Here is an 18,496-nt window from a genome sequence, read left to right on the forward strand (position 1 = left end):
ATATTCCAACTCCAGCCTACGTAACAGTGGGGAAGGTGTTGGAGTAGTAAACTATACCATTCCTTATGTTAGAGTGCCATCTACTACAAGTCGATGTAATGACTTGCGTAGTAATGGCACTGTGTAGTAACAAAAAAGCGGTCGTTGTAACAACCGCGTTGTGATTGTATTGCGGAGTAAAATCCGCGATGTAAAGGTTGTTTCCCGTCTGGGGATATTCACTAGGTAAGGAATCAGTGGTTAGATAGAGTATCTACCAGAAAGAGCGTTAATAAAGATAAGTTACTTGTTGTTTTTAACTAGTTGTTACTTTTAGTTTTACGTGCGTTTAGCAACAAACTAGAAGCAAAATAGCATGGTGTATTTAACCACAGTTACTTGCGAGGTAGTCATGTCTGAAACTAAACAAAAAAAAACATTTTGGACATGTTGCTCTGCTTTAAAATTCTTAGTCCTTTCAAACAGTGGCCTGCTGAAAGTTAAGCTTTTTCTTGTAATTCAGTGTAGTTTTTATAATCTTTATATTTTCATTTCTCAAGTTTACACCATTGACTTTTGGCCTATGTAGATATAGTTATAAAGATAGGTAACCACATTTGACAATTTCTGGTCTACTAATTTTCCTGCTGGAGAAGGACAAAAGCTGATTTGCAATAGGCTGACCCTCTGTCAATGGCACAGTGACTAAAAACATTAGACTGATTTGCATTCCGCTAATAGCAGTGGCTGAGATCAATTCAAGCATTCCTCTAATCACTTTGTTGTTCTCACCAAAAGTAATTCACCATAATGCAATACTACGCCTATCAGTTTATTGGCTTAAACTCTTGATAACCTTTAAAATTTGTAGGTTGACCCCACATTAATCTGATGAGCTGTTCGAAGTCTGAATCTCTACTATGGAGAGCATACCTCAAGACAATATAGCTCCAATTAAATGGGAGCTCCCCATCACTTTTGGAAACTAGCATTGGCCTAAGCAAACCAATATCACCTTTGTAACCTTTTTTTCTAGTACTTCTTGGCAATGCTGTACTGCATCAGTAAAAAAGTCATATGCTTTTTGGCCCTGCTAGGCAGCATTGGCAAAAAAAAGCATTTTGACACAATACACTCGCATAGTTCATACGCAACTTGACTTATGCCTTTGCATGCTTTGCCACACATATAGGCCTCTGTTTGGGCACCAGTTTGTTTATTTTATGGACTGTAAAAATGCACCCTGAACACCTAGTGTGTCAAATTCACAGATCTTGAGGCTCCACCTTGCCTCAGTTAAACAATGCTTCAAGTCTCTTGGAAATTTCAGATGAAAATGCCACACACCATCCGGAGATAATTTTAGATTTATTCCTCCAAACTCGCATTACTACATAGGTCAACATATTTTTGTGTTGCCACCTTGCTCACACCCTCGTTTATTTGTGCATCAACGTCCTTTAATACAATCCCAGTGAAAACGTCCTATCTTTCCTCTCCACTCAAAGAAAAAAAACTTTAAAAAATATAATCTATAAATGGCACACTTGTCATATATACTTGAAAATCATGCATATCAGTTTTCCTAGGTTTATTACATTGCAAAAGATCAAATATATAAGAAATACAGATTGACTGTGAAATCATGGATATAGAAATGGGACTATTTCTAAACTCAACCTTTCTCAAGTAGTTACTTTGAGTTTAATATTTGTCATCTTTAACTGTTTAAAATTCATATTTTACCAATGTTAAACAACTTTCTGTGCACTGAAACCCTCGCTTTTAGCATATGCCATCATGTTTTCCTTCCAAAAAACATTTCCATTTATATGCATCCAAGCTGTCACGTTTGTATACGATAATCACTGCTAGTGTAAAATCGTGCTGTGTACAGGATGCTTCCTTTTGGGCACTATTCTAATGCTTCATGAGCTGAGATTGATAATATGTTCATCTTTGAAACCAATATAGGAATATGGTACTTTGAATTGTTAACTGGCAACTCTGCTCTTCATATGTATGCCATCCATTCCTTAGAACTTCAGTTCTGCAAGTGAATGTCGCTTATGTTCTAATGCCACATATCTTCTCAATCATGCCAGGGTTTAGAGTTCCTGGTCCTCTCATTCCAGTTGTTATAGAAACGAGAAATATCTTGGTTGTCACATTTGTCACCCTTAAAACGTTTGCTCTCAATTCAGTACTGCTTGTATTATTTATTATATATATATATATATATATATATATATATATATATATATATATATATATATATATAGTTACCATCCATTATCCAAGTCTGCTCATAAAGCTCATCAATATTTTTATATACGCATTGTTTCCCGTTGTTCACATCTCATGTGCTGCACCCACCTTCAAAATATATATTTTTTCTGAATTGCAAAGAATAACTTTTCAAAATATTCTGTACACAAAAAATTAGTAGGAGCAACAAACATTCCTACTCTTATCTTCCACAGGACATCTTTTTTCCTCCTCATGCGCTGACAATTCCTCAATTATGAGGGCCCGCTGGTTCTGTGGTTTGGGACCTGATCAGTAAGGAATAACGGAACAGGTGCTAATTCTCAACAAGAAATGCCTTGTTAGTGGGTTATTGATATCCCAGTTAGTTTGCCTTAAGGTGGAATAGGCTGGAAAGATGGTACTTTCAACAAAACATCGGTTGTAAAGACATTTCAGAACATAACTTATGAAGTCCTTTTGCACTTTAGTGACTTCAAGATCCTGCTTTAGGCCAGTGTGGATTTTGCGCTGTTGGTTTTACCATTTTTGCATGCTTTACATTTCACTCATTTTTTTAAACCTGCTGTTTTAAAAATAAAACTGCTGTTGGCTGTAGCCAATTACTGGTCTTCCTCGTTGAACAGTAATGGCTAGAGATTAGGATCAGGGATCCAGTTTTTTGGAATGTAATTTCGGGCTCGCTCCCACAGAATGCCTGATAACCTGATACAGCTCTAGGAGCTACCAATGTTTAAGTACCCCTCTTATTTCAAGATGCTGTTTTCCATGCTTAACAGTAAATCCATGTCTATTGCCTCTATCTGTCCATGGATTTTCCTCAAACTTTAGTTTCTGTCGAGCATTTTCACTCTATTCTCTGCCTCCTTCAACATTTTAGGAGGGTAGACTCTGGTCCTGAGACTAGCCCCTATATGTTCTTACACATAAAGCTTGCCAGAACTGCAATTTTGCTTGCCTCTCAAATACTCCCCTTAAGGGATACTACTTTTGAGGGCTCTTAAATTAAAACATTTAAAGTACAATGTGCTGGTCTCTGCAGAACCTTTTCAATTTATGGTGGTTTGTAGTTATTATTTACCACTCTAGTCTTGACTTCAATGCAATTGAATACTATGTAATATCATCCAAACTCATACTGGTGAACCGGAGATTTAAATCACGGTTATCCCAATGTGATACAAATGTTGTCGTTTAACTTTCAAATAGTCTATAGATGAATACGTCATTCATAAAACTCAACTATAAAGGATATTTTCCTTGTAACCTTCACTGGTATCTCCTTTGGACAATTTCTCCAACCAGACCATGGACAGGTTTGCGTAGATGGGGGTGAAGCTGGTGCCCATCACAGTTCCCTGGAGAGGCCTGTAAATCTGATCCTCAAATAAGATGATGTTCTCCATTAAACATGATTTCATAATTGACAAAATAATTTTTGTGTGATAACCTCGTAGACTCGCAGAGCGCCCAAATGTTTATTGAATTTTAGAATCCAGTAACATCTATTTGATAAATTCAGGACTTCATGGGACTGGTAGTTTTTCTTAAATCTTTTGTATATTTTATGTATAACGTTAAAGACTGCATGTGCAGCAATAATAAATTATCCACATAAACGCAGCATTTTTTAATAGGCTTTTTGTGCTAGATAGAATTGGTCACCCTGGTAGTCTTTTTCTATCTTTATGTACCTTCGATAGCAAATATAACATTGGTAACAGCGGATTCTCTCCCTTCAGTGATTTGTACACTTCTTTCTCAATTAGTTCTGTCACGCCAAACACTTAGATCATCAAAAAACATTGATTTCATCTCATTGTTCCTTTGCATAGTAGTAATACCATAAAAAGCATGATTATTCAATTCCTTCGCATACAGATATTTAGGTCATACTATATATTTCCACCCTTGTCTGAATTTTTTTAAACACCACATCATCCTTTTTCTATGTATTTGTTATTCTTAGTAACTTCTTCGTTCACTTTTCAGATCTGCAATGACTCCTTATGGTCCACAGGCAAAGCTTTTTTAAATCTAACACAATAACCTTTTGAAAAATTTCCAAGATATCATGAGGCATCTGGAGTAGAAACCGCAAAGGGGGTTTATAATCAGTACTATTAGTAGTATCTAGAGTTGCATCAGAAAATTCATTTGTAGTATCAGCATCTCTAGAGTTAACACTGCCTCAAGATGATCCACATTCAAAATTGTCAGGGTCCCTTCTTTGTCAGTTTTAATATTTTTCCTTAATTTCGGTGGGTATAAAGTATTTTGAAGTCCGAAATCCCTAATAAACATGAAAACATCTATTTTCATGCTGGCAAAATCAAAGGAAGATTCCAAAACAAGATGATAAACATCACCTCAGTGTCTTGTTGGATACATTATTTACTGCATTGTTGCTTGCTCCCACCATTATTTCCTCTGCTTGCCTCTCGTTATCTTTTTTGTTGGACAGCACCTCACAAGGGAGAGAGTTAGTGGGGGGATGAGGTAGCAACACAAAGCACTAAGGAAGGGAGGTGCAGGGATTTGGTGCGAAGAAAGCAGCATAGTCAAAAGTGAATGTAGCCCGATGTCTTAAAAAATATTTGTGCTCCTGTGCATTTTTTTTTTTAAGGCAAAGGAAAGACATGATAACGTGTACATGTGTATAAGATGAACAATGGGTAACACCATAGCTGTGTATTCAACATTTGCAACATTTAGGATTCCGTTTTACTTGGGATCAGGTGTATATGTTTTCGGGCATTATCATCTAGGATGACCATTCGCTGTATGTGTAAAAAAGGCAAAATTGAGACATATATATAGAATTTTTGTACTTAGTCAGAATCTTAGTTTCCACATCTTGAAGGAATCAACACTGGTAGAACATGAAGGAATTTATATAAATTGTGAATCGGTCTAAAAGACCCAACTGGCTGTCTTTTACTTTGACAAAAGAAAATGCTTCAGCAAGTGAGAATTCACCATCCCCTTAACCCAAGCAACACATATCCCCAACTCACTTAACGATACACATTTGGTCAGGCTATTCCAGACAGCAGTGAAATTCTTGCAAAAACCACAATAGATTGTATCATTCTGAAAATGAGAGGTACATGTGAATATTTTTATATATTGTGAGGAGTATTAAAAGAAAAAAGCTCATTTGTTTTGTTTGGGAGACAGTTAAGTTAATGAAATGTCTTTTTTTTTTTTTTTACAGAAACTGGATTTTTACATTACTACTGTTCTGCAACTTAATCTAGTTTTCATTCTGTGGCTGCGTAAAACCTTGAGATGGTGATGTGAATTACCTAAGCCACAAAAACATTTACCAACAACATTCTTCCTCATATCAGAAGTGATACCTGGAATATTTTGTGTAATACTCCTTTCAGAGTTTCAGCATAACACTATTTCCATTGGTGCAAGACACTCTTCAGGTAATTTTTTTTAATTTATCCAAACCATAGATGTTTTAAATTGTGTTTTAAAGAATATTAATTGATTGCTTTGTAACTTGAACCCATAAGATGTGGCCCTGATATTTCACAGCAGTAGGGGATCACCTGCACCATTCTTGTTGAAGCACCGCTGCTTAGCGGGTCCGGGTCTGTGGGCTCTCAGCTTGTTTGGTTGCGCCTCCATCTTGGGTGTGGTTGTGCCGTTCTGGAGGCGCCTTACCGAGCGCTCTAGTGGTGCGGCTGTCTCCCGCCCGCCCTTCTTAAACCTCTCCTCCAGCGCGCAGCGGTCGCACCCTCACTGCGCCTGAGTCGTGCCAGAGTCCTGCCCGTCTGCGCTCGTCAGTGATAAGGAAGTGCTAGGGCAGGGCTCTATAGCTTTGTCTCTTCTGTGTCGTATTCCACTCATGTCTGTAAGAATGATTTCTAGAGCTGAGCTGCTCCGTTTACGCTACATTTCGCTGCCCTGCTCCGATACTCCTTTACATCATCTCTGTGGCCCTTTTCAGTGCCCCGGGTGCGCTTTTCATCTTATATGCCCGGCCCCTACATTTGCCCATAGAATAGCTCCCTTAGGAGCTCCAGATACTACTGGTTCCCCTCAGGTGAAATCTCAGGGCCTTTATGACTTTAAGGTGTGCCATCTCAATGTGAGATTACTGGTTAAGCACCATCTGGACATCTATAATCTACTAACGGAGGAGACTCCTGACATTCTTTTCATGTCAGAAACATGGTTACACGAGGAAGCTTTGGCGGCAGTTAATTTGGCAATCCCTTCTGAGTTCTCGATATTCGCCCTCAATCGTAACTCTAGAGGTGGTGGCATTGCGGCTGCTGTTAAGTCTTGCTACCCATGTGTATGGAAGGCTATGGACATAGTTGGTTGCGAAAGCGCCCATTTCTGTGTCTGTTAGCCACCATTTCACCTTCTCTGGCCTGCTTATCTACTGGCCTCCGGGTCCGGACGCTGCCTTTAGGGCAGCTCTTCCTGATGCAGTCAGCTCACTGGCTTTAAGAGCTGCCAATTTTAGTATTGTGGGTGATTTAAATCTCCACTTTGATTCCCCCCGCGGCTAGTAGTACTCTCGCCGACTTGGAGGCTCTCCAGCTATTCCAGCTAGTTAATCACCACACTCATGTTGGTGGTCATATTCTGGACCCTATTTTTACAAACCTAACTATGGCTAAGGTGTTGCCCCCGAGGCCTATGGCCTGGACTGATCACCATTTAATAGAGCTGCACCTTACGCTTAATGATTCACCCCTTAAAGCCCCTATTCCTGTCACTCTCAGACGTCCTTGGATAAAACTGACTTTGGCCGATTTTCATCAGCTTCTTAGTCTTTATCCTCTGGGCCCTTTTACTGATGCGGAGTCTGGCTACGATCTCTTTTGTAATTGGCTGACTAAAGCCCTAGACAGGTTGATTCCAATTGCTGAGAGTAATCATAGGCGCACCAAATCCAGCCCCTGGTACGATGACTCGCTTCGGCTCCTAAAAAAAATCTTGTAAACAAGCTGAAAGAGCCTGGCGTAAGTCATATCCGCCTGAAAGGAAAACTCAGTACCTTGCTAGGATTAAGAAGTACCATAGAGCGATCTGTAAGGCACGTGCTGCCTACTTCTCTCTTGAATTTAGTACCAGCACTAACCCGACTAAACTAATATTCAAGGTGCTTAAGGATCTCACAGCCAGTAGAGCCCCAGTTGCTGAGATCTGCTCCTCCTCCCATTGTGAGGATCTGGCCGCTTTTTTTGTTGAAAAGGTGGAGGCCATTTACCGCTCCTTTCCCGGTTCTACCTGGTCATTGGAGAAACAGGAATCTGCTTCGAAAACACATGTCTTTGACTTATCTCCCAGAGCTTTCGATGGAGGAATTTAACAAACTTGTAGTGAAAGTTAAATCAGGTTCTCCAATGGATCGTTTACGACCTGCCCAATTCAGAGAATCTGCTCCTTTCTGCCTCCCTCCTTTACGTGACCGTATCAATTTATCTTTGTCCTCAGGCTCTGTCCCGGGTACCTGGAAACAGGCCCAGGTGATTCCCATCTTTAAAAAACCTGCCCTGGACCACTGAAATTGGAGAATTATCGTCCCATCTACCTTCTCCCGTGGGTAGCTAAACTGACCGAGGCCCATGTCAATACCATCTTATCCAATCATCTCGACTCTGCCAATATATTAGATCCTTCGCAGAACGGGTTTCGGCCCGGCCACAGTACCGAGACTGCGTTACTCTCAATGGTTGAACACCTACGAACATTGGTAGATTCTGGTCATACTGCGGCACTGGTACTTCTTGATCTCAGTGCCGCGTTCGACACGGTCTCCCACGCTATTTTATTACAGCGTTTGATTGAGGCAGGTGTCGACAACGTGGCACTTGAATGGTTTCGATCTTTTCTATCTGGTCGTACTTTCAAGGTTGCCACTCCACCTTTTGAATCTAAACCTTATCCTATTGTCCAGGGAGTTCCGCAGGGATCGGCTCTTAGCCCCACATTATTCAACCTCTATGTGCAGCCGCTGGCTGCTGTCGCCAAGCGTTGGAACCTGACTATGGTATCCTACGCTGACGACACGCAGCTGGCGGTTGCAATAAGTGGGGCCTCTGACCATGAGGCAGCTAAGTTCCGTGAGGGATTCATCTCAGTGGCCAGTTGGATGACAGACAACTACCTTCAATTGAACGCCAAAAAACCGAGGTGCTCCTAGTTGGAAAGCAGAGTCATCTCTGGGGTGACAATTGGTGGCCATCAGGGCTCGGTCCAATCCCCATCCCTGCTACTGAGGTTAAAAATCTAGGGGTCTGGCTTGATTCTAAACTTAGTTTTGTCACCCATACTAAAAAAGTTGCCGCTACGTGTTTCGGGACTCTTTGCAAGCTCAGATCCATTTTTAAATTCTTTGATGCTTCTACCAGACAGTTTATAGTACAAGCTACAATTTTGTCTAGGTTGGATTACGCTAGTTCTCTTTTGCTTGGAGCTAATCAGGCTGAACTTTCTAGACTTAAACACGTTCAGAACGCTGCCGCCAGGGCTCTGCTAGGCTTACCAAGATTCTGTTTGGCCAAAAAAACTATTCATAAGTTCCATTCGCTCCCTGATGCTCAGAAGAATTAAGTTTAAGTCTCTTTGCCTCTCGTTTAAAATCCTGAAACACTCTTCTCCTCAGATTCTGGAGCATCTCCTCTCTCCATACGCCCCCACGCGGTCTCTGAGGTCCTCAGGATTACACCTGGCTACAGTTCCGCGCTTCAAGAGGTCTAGGACCGGCGGCCGCTCCTTTAGAGTGCTTGCTGCTAGGCTATGGAACTCTCTTCCCGTCCATATCCGTGCGATTGACGGACTCTTGGCTTTCAGGAAGGCTGTTAAAACTTTCCTCTTTCCTTTGGATTCCTAGTGTTGTTGTGTTAATGTCCCTGGTATTGCTTTTGTCCGGTTTTCTGTCCTGTTAGCGCCAGGACGCCCCTTTTCTGGGGCATCTGTGCGCTCTACAAATCCGGATAACATAACATATGCAAGACAGCTAATCTAAATCAATATTTAACACCTTGGCTGCTAGGGATATTTTTCTCCTGTGCTGCATTCTCAGATTTACCATTGTTCATGACGAGCTGCACAGCTCAACTGTGCCTCATGACGAGCTTAGCTCGTCATGAGCATGGAAGGGGTTAAGAGTTTCTTTAATCATTTTGAGCATTCTGATTGCCATCTCCTGCATAAACCTTTTTACAATTTGTTCCTGTGCTTTTGCATGCATTAAACTCTTTGAGTCTACTCGTAAGTTATGGCTTTGAGTGTTTGGGAAAAGGACACTATTTCAGTGGAAAACTGTTTGCACTGATCTTAATACAACCTTTTCCTAATGCTTCAATTGTGTATGCTGGTGTAATCTGAGAATTTGGGTGTTTTTGTGTTGAATTTACTAAACTGTACTTTATTTTCTTGGGAGTCGGTATACAAAAGTAAGTTATTCATTCGTTCTGTCATGTAGCTAGTTTTTGGAGTCAATATTTGTAAGTATGTACTTCCTAGGCACTATAAAGGTCATGATGTAACCATGTGCCAGATCAGTAGAAATTTGAATCGTGGCAGTTTTCTGTGGCATAATCCTCTCCCTGAGTACATTGCTATAATCATTAAGGGGATATCCATGCATACCTACTTGGCAAATCTTCTTTCCATGTCAGATAAGACCCCGTCCTGAAAACCATTTGGAAGTTTAAAAGGCCAGGATGACTTGCTTTTTCTATTAAACCTAGATTTTTAATTTTAAATACTAAATGCAGATTGTGGTCTTTCGTAAAAAAAATCCTTAAATCTTGTCCTTTATTTAGTTACTCAAATCAAGGTATTTCGAATAAAGTGAGACCCCCTCAGAAAATCATTTAATTTGCATATGTATTGCTGAGGGGATTAAATCTGTATGAGAATGGAATGCTGCCAAAGTACAGATGATGCATGCTAACTGAATTAACTTAGCTTCATAGATAGATACATCTACAAAGTCAAAATAGTTCTGTTTTGATTGTCTTCAAGATGAAACAGTAAATGACTGTGAAAATACGTTTTTTTTTAAACTGAAGTTTTACATCTCACTAGGGAACAACCCCCTTAAGCAGTCTTCTGTGTGTCTTTAGAGTTTTACACCCTTTCTTTTTATTAATAAATCTGTTTATGAAATTTTGCAAAACCTACATCACAAGCAGGTAGGTGTAAACCTAGATCTACAAGAGGGTCCTGCAGCCACAAGACCATAATGCAAAGCCATACCAAAAGCAGTTAAAGCACATAGACACAGCCTCCAGAACTTACTAGTCCGGCCAATCCTCCCCCCAACCTTCCCTGGGACACAGAGTTCTCTTTGGTGTCTTCCCCTATTCCCCCTGTATGAACCCCACCAGGACCAGATCTTTTCTTATTTACGGGGAATACCCCAACCCTGGTAGATAGTCTTCTCAACCAGCATAGTCTTTCTCACATCCTGCCAGAAGTGGTGCGTCCTTCAGCCACACATACATACTATATTTCTCTTGGCCACCGACAGGCCCAGTGATGGCCAGAACTTGTTACAGCGGGGTAGCGAGTCATCTGCCCAGATGTGTTACAAGCACGTCTTGGCTGAATGTGGCACCTCCATCCCCAGCACTTCTCCGATGAGTTTCTGCAGTGCCAACCAGTTCATCTATATTGTGGGGCATGTTTCTGCAGTGCCAACCAGTTCATCTATATTGTGGGGCATGTCCACATAATGTGGAGAAGCGTCCCCCTTTCTCCGCACCCTCTGAAACAAATCTGAGGCACAACGACCCATTGCATATATGGTAGTGCAGACGTAGTATGCGTAACTGGATGAGGAGGAACCCCAGTTTGTTGGCTAAATTCCCCAGTGGCTTCCTCCTATTTGCCCAACCTAAAAGGGTCCAAACTCTGACTCCCTTTTAGAGTGCCGGGGTGACAAGGGTGTCCGGGGAAATATAAATCTGTTTCTTATATATGAGTGATATGGCCTTTTTGGGTAGCGGTTCTTTAAGGATCCAGTCCTAACCCGCAGCGGGGAGTACTCCGTGATCAGAGTGTGTGGGGATGTGTGTCTTTGGCGCATGCTTCAGCTGGTGACATTTGAACGGTTCTGCTGGTGATAACTTAAACTTGAGCCTGTATGTTAGACAGCGAATGAAATCTATAGAGTACTCCCAGATAGCCTGAAGCCACAACACCCCCCTCCTCCATAAGGGATTATTACCCAGTTTATTGTGCAACCTAAATGCTGTACAAAAATACACAGTATCTGGGTCAATCGAGCAATTGGCGGGGGTGGGGGGGGGGTATGACACAAAACAGGATGTCGTCAAAGTGTAATCAATTGCTCGTCTCCCAAGCTTCCCCCTCATTGGATACCTCACACCAACAGATCCTGCTGGACCCATGCAGCAAGGGGGTCCAAGGCTAAGGCAAAGATCAGCGGTGAAACTGGGCAACTCTGCCTCGTGCCTTTGCAGAGAACAAACAAAGTCACGAGAGACTACCCCGTTCCCTCTAATGTGTTCTATGGGGTCGCTATGAAGTTTGGACCGAACCCTATTTGTTCCAGTACCCCAAACATATAGTTCCATTCCAACGTATCTGAGGCATCCATGGACAGCACCATTGTCAATATTTTCTCATCCCAAGATCCTGCAATGACTCTGAATAGCCTCCTCAAGGTCATTTTGGCCCCTCTGTTTGGCCTGAAGCCGGACTGATCCGGGTGGACCAGGGATGTGATGACTTGGCGGAGACGATTGGCCAGTAGTTTAGCTAGAACTTTTAAATCGACGATCGGGATTGAGATAGGGCAATATTAATTGGATTTATCTGGTGGCTTCCCTGGCTTATGAATCACTACTATTGTTGCCTGTCTCTGGACTTCCAAGTAGTTGACCCACGGATCGCTCCTCTATCCACATTTTCAGTATATGAGGCTCTAATCAGTGCCGGACCGGCCGTAGCTGGCATAATGTTTTTCCCCGGTGGGGCCGTGTGGAGAGGTGGGGTGGCGGCCGGGGGGCCTGTTGTCGACCGGTGGTGACCTTTTTTGTTACTGACTTTCCCTGTATTAAGGGCGCGTATTGCCTGGCCTTCTCACTGGGACGTATGCCCACTTCAAGAAGATGTTTGCAGTCTGCTGGGAGTTGAGGCAGTCTAATATTAGCTGGAAAGGTTTTCACCTCTGAGGAGGTGCAGTGTAGTTTTGTGGAGTAAAGATCCTCGTAATAGTCCGCAAACCCATCCGCTATCCCCTCTGGATCCGATCTAACTTTCTCAATGGTCAGTTGTATGACCCAGCCGCGTGCTGATCTCGCTTCTCCAACCAAGCCACTTGTCGTAGTCGCCTGCCTTATTCCCAACCTCGTGTAGATTCCTCTGGGTCAGTATATGACATGCTTTCACGTTTTCTTCAGCTAAGTCTCAGTATACCTTTTGCTTAAGCCAGAAGACGTGGATATGATCAGTATCCCGCTCCCTGCTCCATCGCCATAATGTCAGCTTCTAAGACCAGTAGTTCTGCCTATTTTTTTGTTTCTTTTTACCCGTAATGAGCAAGTAAGCTTGTTTTGTAGGCTTGCCACAATGTGAGAAGTAGATTGCTCATTTGTGTTTTGTCTGTGAGATGCCAGGCACAGATGACTCGGCCCCCAAGGCCTGGCGGACTGTTTCCACATCTCCACACTGGGGAATGGTCTGTTATTTCCCTGGCTAAGTAGGGTATGTTGGCTAACTGAGTCATATTGGTCATCTGAGTGAACATATAGTCGAATATCGAGAAGCTGTGATGTTCTCACGACAGATAAGTGTACTGGCCGCTATACAGGTGGCTAGAGTGGGGTCCCATAGAATGTGCTGGGCCTGGGATTTCCTATCCATATCCTCCGATAAAGTGGCGCTGAAATCCCCACCCATGAGAAGTACCCATCCGGTAATTGCAGCAGGAGATGGCTCAATCCTGAATCCTGACTACGTCATACGGTGGTGATGTGCTCGGAGATCCATCGAACTGAAATTGATGGGAATCACCCCCCCCCCCCCCCCCCCCCCCATCCAACCAGAAACAGGAGTTGAGTCCAAAAGATATTAACATGCCTCGCCTCTCCTCAAAACGACTGGCTCAGCACCGGCCCAGCCGTTAGTAGGGCCCCTCTCCAGGCCGGACGCGGAGGCACCCGCAGAATATCACCGCTGCGGCCGCTTCAGGATTTCAGGCCCACCTCGCCCACGGACCACGCTGCCTTGGCAGGAGGTGCTCCTCAGACAGCTGCCGGGCAGCCACGGGTGCTCATCACTCTGCCATCCTTCCGTCACGACTCAACAACTCCGCCGCTGCCTCAGGGGCTGGGATGGCCACTACATCCTGCGGCGTCCCCAGCCAAAGCTGATCAGTGAGCCTCCGTGCAGCTCTACCGTCAGTATACAAAATGTGCCCGGATACTGACTAATCCAAAGGGAGGGTGACGCGGTCTTTGGTGGCCAAACACCCCCTTTGCACCATTTCTCAGCAATGTTATTTAGCATCCAGGAATATTTTATTAATGGTGAAACAAACAAAAGCATGGCTAAGGAAGAGGCCAATATTATGGAGAGTGGAGTCAAGTTCCTCAAGCACTACACAGTGGATTCCTTATTTTTGGGGCTTTACATGTTCAGCTTAGAGGCAGGAGTTCCCCCTGTATTTGTTGTTAGACTGTTCACAGTGCCTCTTTCAAACTGTCCTCAGAGGTTCACACAGAAGACAAATAGTACTTCCAAAAATGTCATTAATCTGCTACTTTTATCCAAAGTTGTTAAACAACATGTGAGTAATATTGTCATGGCCATTACAAAATAATCACTCAGTCTTTTTTATAATTAAGTTTTTAACAATTCATTCTGGTGCTGTTTCTACTTGTAAAAGAATCGAGACTACTTAAAATTACTACGATATTCTGTGCTTAGATCTCCACCCTTCTGTGTCAAATTCCCCGATGAATGCTAACGGAACATTGAATATTCTTTAAGATAGTAAACGTTGCACAGAAAAATACATTATATCCTATTTTCCTTAAAAGCTGAAGCATTGCATTCATATGGTGTGTAGTGAGCTGGATTCTATAGTAAAACCAAAGGGAATGATGGACGGAGTGTTGAACATTTCAAGCACTCTCCCCCAGTCAACTGATCTGGGTTTAATCCATCATCATTCTTTAGCTCACTCCGCCACCCCAGTTCAGACATGGCCATATGCAAATCAGTCTGGCCCTGTGCCTCTATAGTGCAATGTGCAGCTATTGCACCACCTGTGACCAGAGCTGATGGTCTGACCCTTCAGGGATGTATAATGTGGTTAATTGTCCTGGCCAAGTTACTTTAGGTGACACTTTTTCCTTGGTATAGTGGAATATTGCTTGGATTTGTGCAAAACCAAAGAATGAATGAGGAGAGGGTGGCTTTGTTAATAACTTTGATCTCGTTTATCTGTAAGAAACTTGGGCCGTCGAGGATTATATGAATGGTTGTTTGAGGCATATGAGCTGCAGATTCTTACACTGTGCATTCGATCGCCACCTGGTGTTGGGCTCATTAGATCGCCACCTGGTGTTGGGCTCGGATGATTGCATGTTGTTGTAGTCTTGAAAGAAGTCTTTGTAGTCAAGAGATAGGTGACTCCTCGCTTAGACGATAGTGCGCATGGGCATCGGCTCCATCCTTAGATTGTTTTTCGCCATGATGGGAAATGATGGAGTTTGTAGAAAGAAGACAGGATGTCCATGCATGTATATCTAAATAGGATAAAACTGGAACAGATACAGGCCACGGGGAGGCAGGAGGGCTTGTAAGAATCTGCAACTCTACATGCCAAGAACAGATGCATACTGGTAAGTAGCATTTTCCGTTCGAGGCATATGAGCTGCAGATCTTACACTGTGCATAGATTGTACAGCAGTGTCTCCCCTTAGCGGTGGTCACCTGTATCTGTTGCAGTAGTTGGAAAGAGGGTTTTGAGGACTGCTTGGCCTACTGCAGCTTGCTGCTTAGCTTGCACATCAACACAATAGTGTTTAGTGAAGGTGTGTGTTGTAGACCATGTTGCTGCCTTGCAAATGTCTTCTATGGGAATGTTCCCCAAGAAAGTCATGGAGGCTCCTAGTTTGCGTGTGGAGTGCGCCCCAGGAGGAACTGTTAATGTACGTTTTGCTTTTTGATAGCATATCTGTATACATTTTACAATCCACCTTGCAATTCCAGCTTTAGAGATTGAGTTGACTTTATGTGGTGGAGAGAAAGCTACAAACAATTGCTTTGTTTTGCGAAAGTATTTGGTCCTATCTATATAATGGAGGAGAGCTCTTTTAACGTCTAGTGTGTGTAGAGCTCTTTCTGCTACAGAGTCTGGGTTTTGGAAAAACACTGGTATCTCTACAGATTGGTTTAAATGAAACGGAGTAATGACTTCCAGATTGCCAGATTCCATTGACTTGGGTCTGGATGTCTGATGTCTCCATGGTTCTGTGTTAGCAGGAATGGTAACCACAAGAAAAAACTGGGGGTCTGTGTAGGAGCTAGAAGCACTCCAAAGCAAGCTACGAACTTCTGCGTAAGTAAGTTTGTGCTGGTAGAGCTAAATTAGTCTTACTACCTACATGCAGAACAGGACAAACCTTCAGATGGACCTATTTAGATTGTTGGTAAGACCCATACATAGAACACTGGATTCCCATCAAATGTATGTGTAGATCAAATGTTATCATTTGGTCATCCAAGCAGGGATGGTATGTCTCTTGATCATCGAGACCAGTCCATTGCCCTTACTCAATTGGGTCGCGCCCTCAATCGCTATAGTGACCATGAGCAAAAGATCATGATGGGATCATGTGCAGTGCAAAAAACAAAAAGTGTATTGAGTTAAAATAGGGTAAAGGATCAATAAAGCAGACTATAATGGAAATTGTCCTTTCCCTCACTAAAAACAAGAACCGTGCAAAAAAGGCAGTCTAACCATATAACTGCGTATACAAGGCCAACATGTTTCAGCCGGCAGGGACAAGATCCCACGGCTTTCTTCAGGGCCAAAGTTCTAAATGTTTGCTACTGCATAAAAAAGTGAAAATTAAATGAATCATAAAATATATACGTGTACAGTCCAAAATTCATGTTCCTCTGTATCAACTAGTTTCCTGTTACGCATGTAGGTAGTAAGACTTATTTAGCTCTACCAGCACGAACTTACTTACGCAGAAGTTCGTAGCTTGCTTTGGAGTGCTTCTAGCTCCTACACAGACCCCCAGTTTTTTCTTGTGGTTAGCATTACTGTTATGGGGATATTATTCTGGGTGGTCTCTAAATTTCCCTTAGACCCTTCTTCCTCGTTGTTATTTAGTTAGCAGGGATGGTGTCAGGCGTAGTTTTTGGTGTGGAACTAGGGATAGTTCTAGCAGAGTTGTATACCACGGTTGGCGTGCCCATGTGGGCGCTACTAAAATCAGTTTGAGCGACTGTTGTCGTAGCTTGCGCACTATTAGTGGTATAAGTGGCAGAAAAGCGTACGCAAATCTGCCTGACCAGTTCATCCATATCGCATTGCCCTTGGACAACGGGTGTGGAAACCTGGTGGCGAAGGTTGGGCATTTTGCGTTTTCGTGTGTGACGAACAGATCTATGTCTGGATGACCCCATTTGTGAATGAATGGTTGCGGAACTTGCGGATGTAGTTCCCATTCGTGAATCTGTTGTGTCTGCCGACTTAACAGATCTGCTATCTGATTGTGAACTCCTGGAAGGTGTTCTGCTAACAGATATATGTTTTGTGGAATGGCCCATCTCCAAATGTTTTGTGCAAGCTGGCCCATCTCCAAATGTTTTGTGCAAGCTGGGACAGCTGTAGAGAGTGTGTGTCGTGTCCCCCCCCCCCTCTGTTTTTGTGTATAGTACATAGCTGTCCTGTTGTCCATCCGGATTAAGACAGATTTGTCCTGTACTTGTAATGTTTTGGGTGCTAAGAATATTGCTAGCAACTCTAGGTGATTGATATGGAACCATTTTTGTTGGTTGGCCCATTGCCCTTGAGTAGTATGATGTAGGAGTTGGGCTCCCCATCCTGTGAGAGATGCGTCTGCTGTAAGTACTATTTGTGGAACAGGTTCGAGGAACGGCTGCCCTTTTGTCAAGTTTTTGGTGTTCCACCACTGCAGAGAGTGATGTGTGCGGCTGTCTACCAACACCAGGTCTGTTAGTTGTCCTTGAGCCTGATTCCACTGTTGTGCTGGACATTCCTGTAACTGACGCATTTGCAGTCTTGCATATGGTACAAAGAAGATGCAAGATGCCATCATGCCTAGTAGTTCAATTAATACTCTGGCAGGGAGAGAGTGTTGATGTTGGAACTTTGTGACTAAGGCTTGAATGCTCTGTATCCTTGCTGGACTGGGATACGCTAGAGCTGTAGATGTGTTTATTGTAGCCCCTAAATATTGATGTACATGAGAGGGCTGTAGGTGCGACTTGGTGTCGTTGATTGTGAACCCTAACTCGTGTTTGAATTGTTTGATGTGTGTGTTGAACACACTGATTGAATGATTTGGCTTTTATGAGCCAATCGTCTAGATAAGGGAAGACATGTATTTGTTGTCTTCTGAGATGTGCTGCTACTACTGCTAGGCACTCTGTGAACACTCTTGGTGGAGTTGTTACCCCAAATGGAAGGACTTTGAATTGATAATGCTGTTCTTCCAGTACAAACCTTAGATACTTCCTGTGAGAAGGATGTATAGGAATGTGGAAGTAGGCGTCTTTTAGATCTAGTGTTGTAAGGAAGTCGCCTTGTTGCAGCAATGGGAGCACTTGTTGTAGAGTGATCATATGAAAATGATCAGAGTGTATATAGTGATTGAGGGGCCTGAGGTCGAGAATTGGTCTTGGTGTCCCGTCCTTTTTGGGTATTAGAAAAGAAGTCAAGAAGTGATAGGACTTCTTGTTTGAGCAGCGTAAGATGTTCTGCAGACATTGGACGCTGCCTGGGTGGTATATGTGGAGGGGTAGCTGTAAGTTCGAGGCAGTAGCCATACTGGATAATTTGTCTTACCCACCTGTCTGTTGTGATGGAATTCCAGACAGGTAGGAACTGTGTTAGTCTGCCCCCACAGGAGTGGAGTGCTGTTGGGGGGAGCAGAGGGAAGTCACTGTTTTGTGGTTGTAGAGGTTCGATTATTGTTGTTACCTCTACCTCTTCCTTTATTGTTGTTGCCTCTATAGCCTCCTCTAAAGGAATATG

The 18,496-nt window shown here is 42.9% G+C and overlaps 1 protein-coding gene across 2 annotated transcripts in view; it reads left to right on the top strand.

The window, feature by feature from the left end:
• Positions 1 to 18,496, top strand: part of FRS2 (fibroblast growth factor receptor substrate 2) — a 320,399-nt gene that overhangs the window by 69,134 nt on the left and 232,769 nt on the right. For both annotated transcript variants that reach the window (XM_086918017.1, XM_086918018.1), the window contains exon 2: positions 5,465 to 5,684. The gene's annotated coding sequence lies outside the window, so the exon portion shown is untranslated. The remainder of the gene's footprint in view (positions 1 to 5,464; positions 5,685 to 18,496) is intronic.

This window comes from Lissotriton vulgaris, chromosome 1_1, assembly GCF_964263255.1.
Source record: "Lissotriton vulgaris chromosome 1_1, aLisVul1.2, whole genome shotgun sequence".
In the NCBI taxonomy this organism is placed as follows: Eukaryota; Metazoa; Chordata; class Amphibia; order Caudata; family Salamandridae; genus Lissotriton; species Lissotriton vulgaris.